This window comes from Tupaia chinensis, unplaced genomic scaffold (assembly GCF_000334495.1).
Source record: "Tupaia chinensis unplaced genomic scaffold, TupChi_1.0 Scaffold145870_1, whole genome shotgun sequence".
NCBI classification, from domain to species: Eukaryota; Metazoa; Chordata; class Mammalia; order Scandentia; family Tupaiidae; genus Tupaia; species Tupaia belangeri.
This window is the reverse complement of record NW_006205727.1, coordinates 2015847-2027285: the sequence shown is the minus strand read 5'-3', so window position 1 is coordinate 2027285 and position 11439 is coordinate 2015847. Positions and strand designations below refer to the sequence as shown.

The 11439-nt window shown below is 35.7% G+C and overlaps 1 protein-coding gene across 1 annotated transcript in view; it reads right to left on the bottom strand.

The window, feature by feature from the left end:
• Positions 1-11439, bottom strand: part of TMEM117 (transmembrane protein 117) — a 524240-nt gene that overhangs the window by 163438 nt on the left and 349363 nt on the right. The gene's annotated exons all lie outside the window — the stretch shown is intronic.

The window sequence follows — 11439 nt, the reverse complement described above, 5'->3', positions numbered from 1 at the left end:
CTTTCCCTTCATCTTAATTGTTAAAAGTTCCTAGTCAAAAGTTGTTTTCTAAAGGTGCCTACATTGGTATCTTTTTTTCTACACCTCCCACTAACTATCTTTACAAAGTATAACCTCTAAAGGCTAAATGGTGTCCTACAGAATGAGCATTCTAAAATTAATTTGTTTTCTAGGATGCTACTTTGATCATGATTCTAAGTACTTTATGAAAGTCTAAACACATAGGTAGCTTAGATATGGAAAATAATCTACCTAGAATCATAAAATTTTAGAATGTAAAGAACATTGAGTATAATATAGTCCATTCTTGTAATCAATGTTGAAATGTTTTATGCAGGAACACTGAACTCAGTATTTTCCAAGAGGTAGAGTTCTCTGATTAACTATTATGTTTAATACCTTCTTATCTCTAATATACCCTAGTAAAATTCTGAGTTTCTTTTAATGGTCACTGTTACTGCCAGCATTTAAGACATTATTTTCAACTTTGCAAATGCATCTTAAAGAAATTATGCCCTCGGGGGCCAGCAGGTGGTGTAGTGGTTAAAGTACTAGACTCTCATATGGACAGCTGGGATTTGAGTTCTGTACCTGGAGGCTTGAAATTCATGCATGGTGCATGTGTATGTGAGCCCAAAATCTTGGGAGGAGAATGGAAAAGAAGGGATTATAGCATGGCTATCATCTCTGAGGGGGTTATTTCTCACTTCCTCTCTCTCTGTATTTCTCTGGTGAGTGAATACACCTTTAGCAAAAATTCTCTCTAAAAACAAATGAAGCCCTTGAAAATTCTGAAGATAAACCAAACAAAAACACCAGCAGTTGCCTTTTCTTATGTGAACTTATGTGAAACTTCTGTTAATTATCATGTTTTATCAGCACATTAAACTATATAGTGTACATCCTTTTCCTGCCTAATTCCCATAATAGAGAGAAAATAATATACAATTACATTAAGTTAAAATGCATGGGATATTCTGATTACTACTACTGACTTACAGAGCTGTTATCTCAATTTATTCCATTGTCAGAAAATTCTTCTAGTTTAAATTGTATTGATTCTTTTACACAAATGAACATGAAAAGAATTTAGGGAGGCAATGTAATACAGTAAAAAGAATATTATACCAGCAACTTTAGCCCTGAGTGTTCATTACCATAGAGACATACATTAACCGTGGGCAAATCAGCTATTTTTGCTTCAATTTTTGTCAATAATATGAGGGTATTAGAACATAAGTCAATATGTGTCACAAATAGGATGAAGTATTTTCTGAATTTGTTCTCAAACAAATTATGGGCAAATCAGTTATTTTTGTTTTAATTTCTCTGTCAATAATATGAGGATATTGGAATATAAGTAGATAAACTCCAAGGATTCTTGGATGTTATGTCTTTTCTACACAATTCAAACTGATTTTGAAGGAGAGTTATAGTAAATATAAATGTCAAAAAGTGACAAATTATTGTTAAATGCATTAAATATCTTAAAATATTAGAGTAAGTGAAGTCATTCGGTGTCATATTGTTCAGGCTTTGAAACACCTTGCCTGCACTCAGACTTCAGCTTTGTTGTTCATAGGCTATACAGGCTACACTGCAGCGTTTTGTCTTTAAAATAAAAATAACGATAATTACCTCGTGGAATGGCAGTCTGGATTAAATGTGACAATGACTATGAAAAGCCCAGTACCGGGAACACAGAAAGCATTCAATAATGATAGGTGCTCTGGGATAAGATGATAAGGTATTTCACTAGTGAGGTAATGACTAAGAGGCAATACCTCTGATGTGATTGATAAGTTATTCTACATCCAAGTGTAACAACTCTGGCTTTTTTTTTATTTGTTTATTTTTTTTTTTGTCCTTGCCTAATTACTCTGACTACGACTTCCAGGACAGTGCTGAATAGGAGTGGGGTGAGCAGGCATCCTTGACTTATTCAGAAGAAGCGTTCAGCTTTTCACCAGTGAATGTTAGCTATGAGTTTTCCATATATGATCTTTATTATGCTGAGATACATTTTTTCTAACCTAGTCTGTTGAAAGATTTTGTCATGAAACGGTGTTGAGTTTTGTCAATGCTTTTTCAGCATCCATTGAAATGATTATGTAACTTTATCTTTCATTCTGTTAATGTAGTGTAATCACGTTGACTAATTGGCATATGTTGAACCATCCTTACATCTCTGCATTAAATCCCTCTTGGTCATGAGGTATGATTCTTTTAATATGCTGTTGAATTTGATTTGTTAGTATTGTTTTAAAGATTTTTTTTTCATCTTTGTTCACTAGTGTGTGTTTTTCTTGTACATCATTCCATTCTTATAAAATTTTATAGTAGCAATTGCCTAACACAGTCAAAAAATATAAATATGAATGCGTGAATGAATGAGACAAGCCTAAATTTTCTCTACTCAATAACAAAGCTTTGTCTAGCTCACACACAGAGACATTGATTCCTATTTGGTGTTTGAAATGGGAGTCATTCATACGCTCCGTTTTATAGTCAGGTTTTATTTAGCCTTTGTGAGAACAAACTCAGAGACTGCCTCATCTGATCTGGGACACATGCCCACACATTGTACCTCTAGTTTGTCAGAAAACTTTGTAAGTACAAAACTAGTATCAAAGCATTTCGACCTTCAATGCAATTAATGTATCCATGTCTTTCAGTATATAAAGAGTTCACAAAAGCAGCTCTAACCAGCAGGGGAAATGTAGGAAAAGGATATTTAGAAAACAAGAGTTGCCAGTGTGTAACTAGCACTGCTGAAGGGAATGGACGCTGCATTCAGGTGACAGCAGCAGTCTGATCTAAGAAAGAGACTGCTGGGACCAGCAGTTAGGTAATGGCTATTTTGCTGGACTCCCATGTGATTGACCGCGGTCCGAGTCCCGGACCTGGTGGCTTAAACTCAGGTGGGGCGTGTGTGCATGCGTGCCCAAGATCCTGAGAGGAGAATGGAGGAGAAGGGATTGTAGCATAGCCATCCCCCCTGCGGGGGGGTGATTTCTCACTTTCTGTCTCTCTGTCTCTCTCTTCCTGGCAAGCACACATGCCCTATAGCAAAAACCTCTCCAGAGAAAAAGAAAAAGAAAAAGAAAAAGAAAAAGAAAAAGAAAAAGAAAAAGAAAAAGAAAAAGAAAAAGAAAAAGAAAAAGAAAAAAGAAAGAGACTGCTCATTTGATGGGGGCATCACGGGCCTCAAATTGTCTTGCGTGAACCCCTGCTCTTTACTCTCCTCCTCCCTAAGTTTTGATGTATGGTGCACGAAACAAACAATGATTCATTTTCACTTGATAATGGTAAATGACTTGCTCTGTAAAGAATATTAAAGTACTAGTACTAGCAATTCCGGTTCGAAAGCCATTTAGTTCAGTTTCCAACAGTGACTAATGTAGCACAAAATGAGGTTTGTGGATTGCCAATCTTAAAACCAGATCTGAACCACAGTAAATCACAGGCACTGCACAAGCAGCTGTACCTCAGTGACAGTAAGGCTTTGTTATTCTCCCATTCAATCTGCAAAAAGCTGAGGGACAGGCATAGTCAGAGTGATTTAGACAAAGAATGACACCTATTCTGATACAGTTGTTCCCCAAAGACAAAAATCTTAATTCTAACAGGCAGATCTTGATCAAAGCATATAAAACGACATACTTTTTTGAATTAAAATTTTAATTGTCATAGAATTATTGTACTTGATGCAATGTGGTTTTTGGATATATGTATACAATGTGTAAGGATTAAATCAAGGCTATAAACACATACACCACCTCAAACGTTTGCTATTACTTTGTGTTGTACACATTTGAAATCCTCTCTTCTATTTAGAAATAAACACCGAATTCTCATGAAATATACTCTACCTTGCGAGAGTATGAAATTTTGGGCCAGTAAAAACGTTATTGTATAGCATTTTACTCATGAAGGCACTTGCACAATGGTAACTCTACATATTTGCAGGATGAAGTATCCCATTAGAGAGGATGTGGGGAAATTGCAGGAATGAAAATATCTGCACTTTCTAATGGGTGGAGTCACAGTACTGTGTAGAGTTTCATTAGTGAGAAAAACTTGCATTTTCATTCCAACAGAGATGGCAGAGGTGGAGGCACCTATCAGGAAGAAGTGCAGAAAGATAGGAGGATATTTCCCACCCTACTGGAATGGATCAAACCATTAAACTTCACTTTCTCTCTTTTAGAATGTATTGTTTTTATTTTAAATTTGTTCACTTACACTATTATACATGGACTCAGGGACCCTTAAACACACGGCCTATGCTTTAGAAACATGATAAGTATGACTTAGTCCTTCTGGCTCAGGGGAGTATTCGATGTGACCAGCAAATTTAAGATTGAAGAGGAATAACTGTATTCCACCAATAACTATTATATGGAAACTATGCAGCATTTTCAACCCTTTATTAAAGAGCATTGTCTTCCAAAGATTCATAAAGCACGGGATTATTCTTGGGCTCACTTTTGCTATTCCGGGCTTAATAACTGGAGTAAAAGGCTGTAATAGGGGACATCACGTAAGCGATTTAAGACCAGCTTATTTCAGTTTTTCCCCTAAAACTTCACTTCTTCACTAAAGAACATGTTATTTTGTACAAAGATTAGCTTTTAAACTTCTGAAAATAAATATTTATAAGTTGTTTTTTGGGAAAAAATTAATGTATAGGCTTTCTAAATCTTCTTATAAAGAAATCATTATTCACAAAGTCAAAATATTTTTTATTATACTTTCATCACTTCCAATGAAGTCTTTTATCTGAATTAATTTCCAGAAAGATTATAGAGTATGGCAGATTTGAAAGTTCTCTCCAAACTAATTAATTCAATAAGAATGGATGCAGTGTTTACTACGTGTCAGGCACTGTGATAATTCCTAGGGACACAGTAAGATATTAATCAAGTTTTCAGGCAATCTCATATAAGTAGAAATATGTAAAAAAAAAAAAATCAAAAAACAAAATCTTCACCATTTCAACTTTAAACTTTTAAAAATATTTTAACTTAAAACTTTATATCTATTCTCTATCTTCCTACTAAGAAATTAGAATTATAGACATAGTCAATTTTTACTATGGACTTTAGAGATGCTTTAATTCAATACTTGTGCAACACATTATTCAAAATGAGTTCTCATCCATAAAAGTGAATATGTTCCAGACAAGACAAAATGATAACTAGCCAAGCCAGAATACATACTTAATTTCATAGGAAATATTTATTTCTAAATATATATGTCCCTCCGATCTTCTCTCACCACTTCTGGTCACATTCATTGCCTCTCCTCCTCTCCTAATCATGGCTTGATCTAGAACGTGTCTGGGTTCTATCGGTACCAGTCCAGAAAACCACTCTTCTCAAGATCACTTCTCATGGTCCTCTTAGAATTAAATTCCATAAAAACTTTGCGTTCTGATCTACTGCTAGCATTGACTGTTGACTTTGCCAGGTTTCTTGATGAATACTCTACTCTTGATATCTGTGATACACACTTTCTGGTTTTTCATTCTTCCCGTCAATTCCTTCTCTGCCTTCTTTGTAGACTCTTCCGCCTATTCCTAAATAATAGAGCTCTGCAGGTTTTATCACAGTAGATCTTTTATTCTCATTCTACACCCACTCATACACCTTCACGCACCATCTATATGTAGATAACACCATCTACACGAGGGTAGAACTACAATCTGAAAAATGAATGTTGGCTATATTTCTGCTTCAGACTTCATTCTCCAGCTCGGATCCATATAAAGAACTGCTTATTCAATTTCTATATAAGCACATCAAGCTCAATGCGTTCAAGTCTGGACTCATGCCCTCACCTACCACTTGTTCCCCGTCTAGGATCTCCTATCCCAGTGAACAGTGTAATCACCCGTTCAGTTGTTCAAACCTAAACAGCCCATGCAACCCTTAGCGTATCCGCCTGCCTCACCCCACATACCTAATTAATTGTCGTATCTCCTCCAGGCTGGCCCTTGCTTATTGTAAAATTACACTACAGCTCTAGCTTCTTTACTAAACTATCCCTGGAGCGCATTTAGCTCTGCATAACAGTAATTACACCTGTGGTTGATACTGCCTTTTTTTTTTCCTCCCTATATTTTTGATGGACTGAAAATTACATTGTCAAAGTGTTGAAGGCATTATACAAGGATTGTGTTAATGCCAGCATAAGTAGGTGCCTAAGAGTTGAAAATGTATCAGGCATGAATATACAATTTGTTTCTGAAATGTACATCTTTATATATTATGACAACGTGATAATGCAACATCAATCACCTTTTTATCCTGAAGTAGGAATCTCATGTCTAGCAAGAAAACCACATGAAGCATATCCTTGGATTTTTCTGCTTATAAAGTCTAGAAGTAGCAAGACTTAAATTGGAGCTTATTAACTGAGCATTGTGTTTAAAGTTAAGATAGCTGATTTAATAGGTATATTATCTGATTTTGACTGAAAATGTTCTGTTCTTCTTCAATTAGAAAGGCAGCTTTTAATCAAGCGTGGACAACTGCTTAATGAGACATGTTGAGATGAAATTATAGAGAACATGTTAAATGAAATTTAACCCTCTTCACTTAGAAGTGAAAAATACACAACTTTTTCCAGTTAAAAATCTCATTTTATATAATCTTCAAGTTTGATAGAAATGAAAACGTGATGTATTTTTTTTTTACTCGATGTGAAAATCTTTCTATAGCATCTTTGATAGATTGCTAACTAGCCTCTGCAGGAATAGTTTCACTGATGAGAAAGTCAAGATTTCCTCAGGCAGGCTCATTACAATGTGAGAGGCTCACATTTTGTTAGAGAATTCTTTCATATATAAAGTCTGCTTTCATGTGGCTTACACTCATTGTCCATATTTTCTCCTCTGTAGTGAAGCAGAACAGAATTATTCCCTCTTCAGTATCTCAGCCTTATGGTAGAAACTAGCATTATAGAACTGAAAGGGATTTCGCAGAATAATAGAACACACCCTTTTTCGGGGAAATAAAAAGAATATGGAAACCCAAGTACTCATAAGGGTTCTACAGTTAGATATTGGCGGAGCTGATACTAAAATTCTCCTGCCTGATAGTTCCCCTGATTTTTAGGTCTTTCTTATTACTCTACTACATTTTTATGACTATCATGTTACTCTCTCACACCACACTCAATGTACATTAAGATAATTACTGCTTCTTGAATAACTTCTCTGGTCAAAGTTAAACAACTAAGTTCCTTAGGTTAGGAAAAGCAAATCAGGAAAAACATCAGGAGCTATTTGTGTTTCTCAGTTAAGAAGTAAGATCATTATGATCAAGAGAGGCCCACCCAAACCATTACAGGGCTAGTGAGAGTACTTTTAAAATTATAAGACACTGCTTAATCAAAAAACAAACACACAAATAAACAAAAACCACCACCATCCTCTTTATGCAGCAGAATGGAACAGACGTACACAGCTGAACAAAGATCCACACAGCATCACACCACTCGCACCGCTCTCCAGCTTCTCCTGGAGCTTTCGGCTGAGCACAGACTGGTTTTGATTGTGATGTTGCCATTCTGATTCCCGGATTACTGTCTTCCCAGTCTCCATCATCAGTTTCCTTGCTATTTGCTGCAGCCTGTCACATAAATGGCAGTTTTCTGTTATGGCAAAACCTCATGTCTAAAGATGAATTTATTTATATATCAGAATGGGCTAGTTTATGTTGCAAGAGTTTAACAATCTCGAAATCTCCACGCTTAACATTGCAAAGAATTTCTCACTCACACTCCCTATCTGCTGCGTTGTCAAGGACGCCTGGTTTATCCTGGTCATTCAGGGAACTCACATGAGAAGGGCTCTAGCAGGACACAAGTTTCCACAACTGCTACTGAGGAACAAGCTCCCATCAGTGCTTCTCACTGAATAGTAAATGCTTCTGTCTAAATGGGGCACATGCCACTTTTATTCACATTTCATTGGTCAAAGCAAGTCATGTAATCAGGGGGGACAGAAAAGCGAAATCTTATGTCTGGAAGAACCACCAGATCTCCCAATCCCCTCATCCCCTTTTCTGCTCTTCTGACAGTTCCTCTAAAATCACAGGAAAAGGTCTCTCCTGATTTAAAAAATAAACAAATAAAAAATAAAAAGCTAAGCCTTTAGGAAATGTCATCCCAAGATGCTTCCCACTAAATACATATAAATTGTATCCCTAGAGAGCTAGAGAGTAAATAAAATAGAGAGATAAAAGCTAACATGTCTTTATCTGTCTGTTCTTTTATTTCAGACAAAAGTCAGTAAAATGGTTGTTGGTAGACCCTCTGAAAAACAGAAGAGCACAAAGCATTCATAGTGTCTGTATTTTTAAATATTTATTTTAGGCTTTTGCCATATGGTGTCTGTTCACCAGAGAAAAACAGCAAGAGGGAAAATGAGAAATCACCCCCAAGGGAGGATGACCATGCCACAATCCATTCTTCTCTTGGGATTTGGGGCACACGTGCACACACACCTGGCATGATCTTCAAGCCACCAGGTCTGGGGTTCAAACTATGATTGGCCACATCCAGTGCCCTAACCACCACTCCACCAGCTGGTCCCAGTCTTTATTCTTTTTAATTATCGAAAGGGCTGGGGAAAAGACTTTGGAAGAGATCTATGAATGCTCTTCCGTTTTCCATTTACTATTTTCCAATATAGCCAAATTTAACCTTCTCTTTGACATGAAAGCTCAAATGCTGTATCAGTCTCGTCTTTGCACATTATAGAAAAAAATAGGAACCTTTCTTCTATGTGGAGACATCTATCACTAAGAGCCAAGGAGGTACTCAACCACGCAGCTGCAAATAACACCGTTTTTGACAGGCATTTTTGACAGAAAGCTGCTACAACTAGGCAAGAAGTAAGTTTACTAGAACAAAAGTGCATTTTGTACTGTTTGAATTGCTCAAATAATCACATGGTAACTTAGGAAAGAGTTCCTTTGCACAATGTCTTCTCCACCATATATTTGTCACACTAATCTCTTTTTCCTTAACAGAGCAATATCAGAAGAAAACATCCTTCCTTGAATGGGTGACACATTGTATGTAAATTCTTTTTATTTAATCTAAAACCTTGCCAAAGATTTCTGTACTTTATCTCTTAGGGCTAAAATGATGCCCTTTATACTAGCTAAATATCTTTTATCTGAAAAGTATGAACAAAAGAAGATTTCATTTCTTTCCACATAATTTCCATATTCAACTTTTTGTATCATATTTTTCTTTTTGAAACCTTATACACTGTTGTCAAGATAATCTATATAAACTATATAAAAATGGATAAAATAGGAAACTATTTTAAATTGGCATTTACATTTGTCTTTAGTTATTTTATGTTCTCTATGATTTGAAATACTACTTTTGTATAGCTAAAAAAATCATCTTTCAAGTATATCATCTAATTATTAATTCTACAGTAACAATGACTATAAGAATAAACATGAATTTTAGTTTACTCTCCATTTAAGAATACTATCAGTCTGTGACTAATAAAATTATTTTTATAATATTTAAACTATGCTTTAGATTACCCATCAGTGCTATGTTATCACATGTGTTAAAAACAAACCCATTTGTATAAAAGAGATCGGTAAACTATAAACCTGAGTAATAATGCTCAAGGCGAAATGCACTAAGGTGCTTCAGGAAAAATCTAGCGTGGATTTCTCTCCTCTGAAACAACTGTGACTTACAAGTAGCTAATGACAACAATCAAAGGGGCCTTCAAATTACTACTCGCATTGTTCTCTTTGCCAGCAGTGTGTAACCTTAGTAACTGGCTCTGAACAATCATTACTGGCCTACCTTGAAAGGTATATTAACTAATACAAAGTGTGTGTAAACATAGTAAATAAATACCATTTTAAGATAGATAGTTCAGGGACCAGTAGGTGGTGTGGTGGTTAAAGCACTGGACTCCCCCATGGCCAGCTCCGATTTGAGTCCCAGACCTGGAGCTTGCTTTCTCACTTTCTCTCTTTCTCTGGTAAGTGCACATGCTATATAACAAATTTTAAAATAATCATCATAATAATTAATTAAATATATGTTTTTAAATTTTTTTCATAAACACTTTTCATATTAAAATCCCTCTCCTTTCCAGTTATGATTCTTAAGACCCCTGTAGAAAATTGGAAGGATAGGGAGATTCCCCAGAGTCTCATGTTCTCATTTACTACGATTACCTAAATGATTACCTAAAAAAGAACTAAATTTGGAAATTTGCACAGCAATGTATTCTTTATTCTCTTAGCTAATGATCTAGTGTAATGATTAAGAACTGGGACTCTGGAATCAGAGACTTGTGGTAATAGCACCTACCTTATATAGTCATCAGGATTAATTGAGTAAATATACAGAATATCAAGTCCTCAGCCCACTGGAGCAAAACAAACCCTCCATAAATATTGCTATAATTATTATATTGTATATTATTCAGACAAGTCACATGGGGAGCATATAAACAGAAACAAATACAGAGATTAAATAGTACCATGTACCATGAAAGCAGGCCCCACACGACGCACAGAAGCAAGGTGTGAATAAACATTTACAAAATCATATTTATTTTCACAACATTATTGGAAAACTCACTTTAGCTTACTAGCTAAGAATTGAGTTCAAATGTCATGGATCTCCAGCAACATTTAATGACAGTGCTAAAGTATAAAAGATAACATACAGTATCTATTTTCTCCTAGTATTCAGTTACTATGAGTTTTGCACCTTTTACATAAGAAAATCGACCCCCAGACTTAAATAGAAATATAAACAGCTTCTTTTCCCTTTCATTTCAGAAGGGCTGTGTTCAGGGTAGAACTTGTCAGCAAAAGCTATCATCACTCGCAATGCTTCTCAGCATTAGCACACATAGTTTTTCACACATTAGGATGACTCACTATGCATCCCTCACACAGCTACATCAAAGTGTCCCTCCTGCCGTCTCTACATTCCTAACTTTTCTACTTAAACATGTTCTAACACACACAAATAATGGTGACTCCACAAAAAAAAAAAAAAAATCTGAAAGGTGAACTGTTATTTAATTGCAGTATTAGGTTAGGAGAATAAAGAATGTTACACAAAGAAAAAATGTCAATGAGCCAGTAGTGATTTGAAAAGAGATTCCCTTCTCTCTATCACTTCTTCAGAGCAAAATTATATCCTGTCAGATATACCACACAATTTAGTGTTTACAGGAGATAGTTTTATATATCAGATTTCCCTGATGAAAATTACAGCTTGTTTTGCTGAGTCAAAAGCCTACTTACCTCTAGTCAAATCTTGTTTTTATTTTTTTGTAGAGGTTTTTGCTGTAGGGCACGTGCACTCGTCAGAAAGACAGAGGGAGACAGAGAGACAGAAAGCGAGAAATCACTCCCCAACCCCACCCCC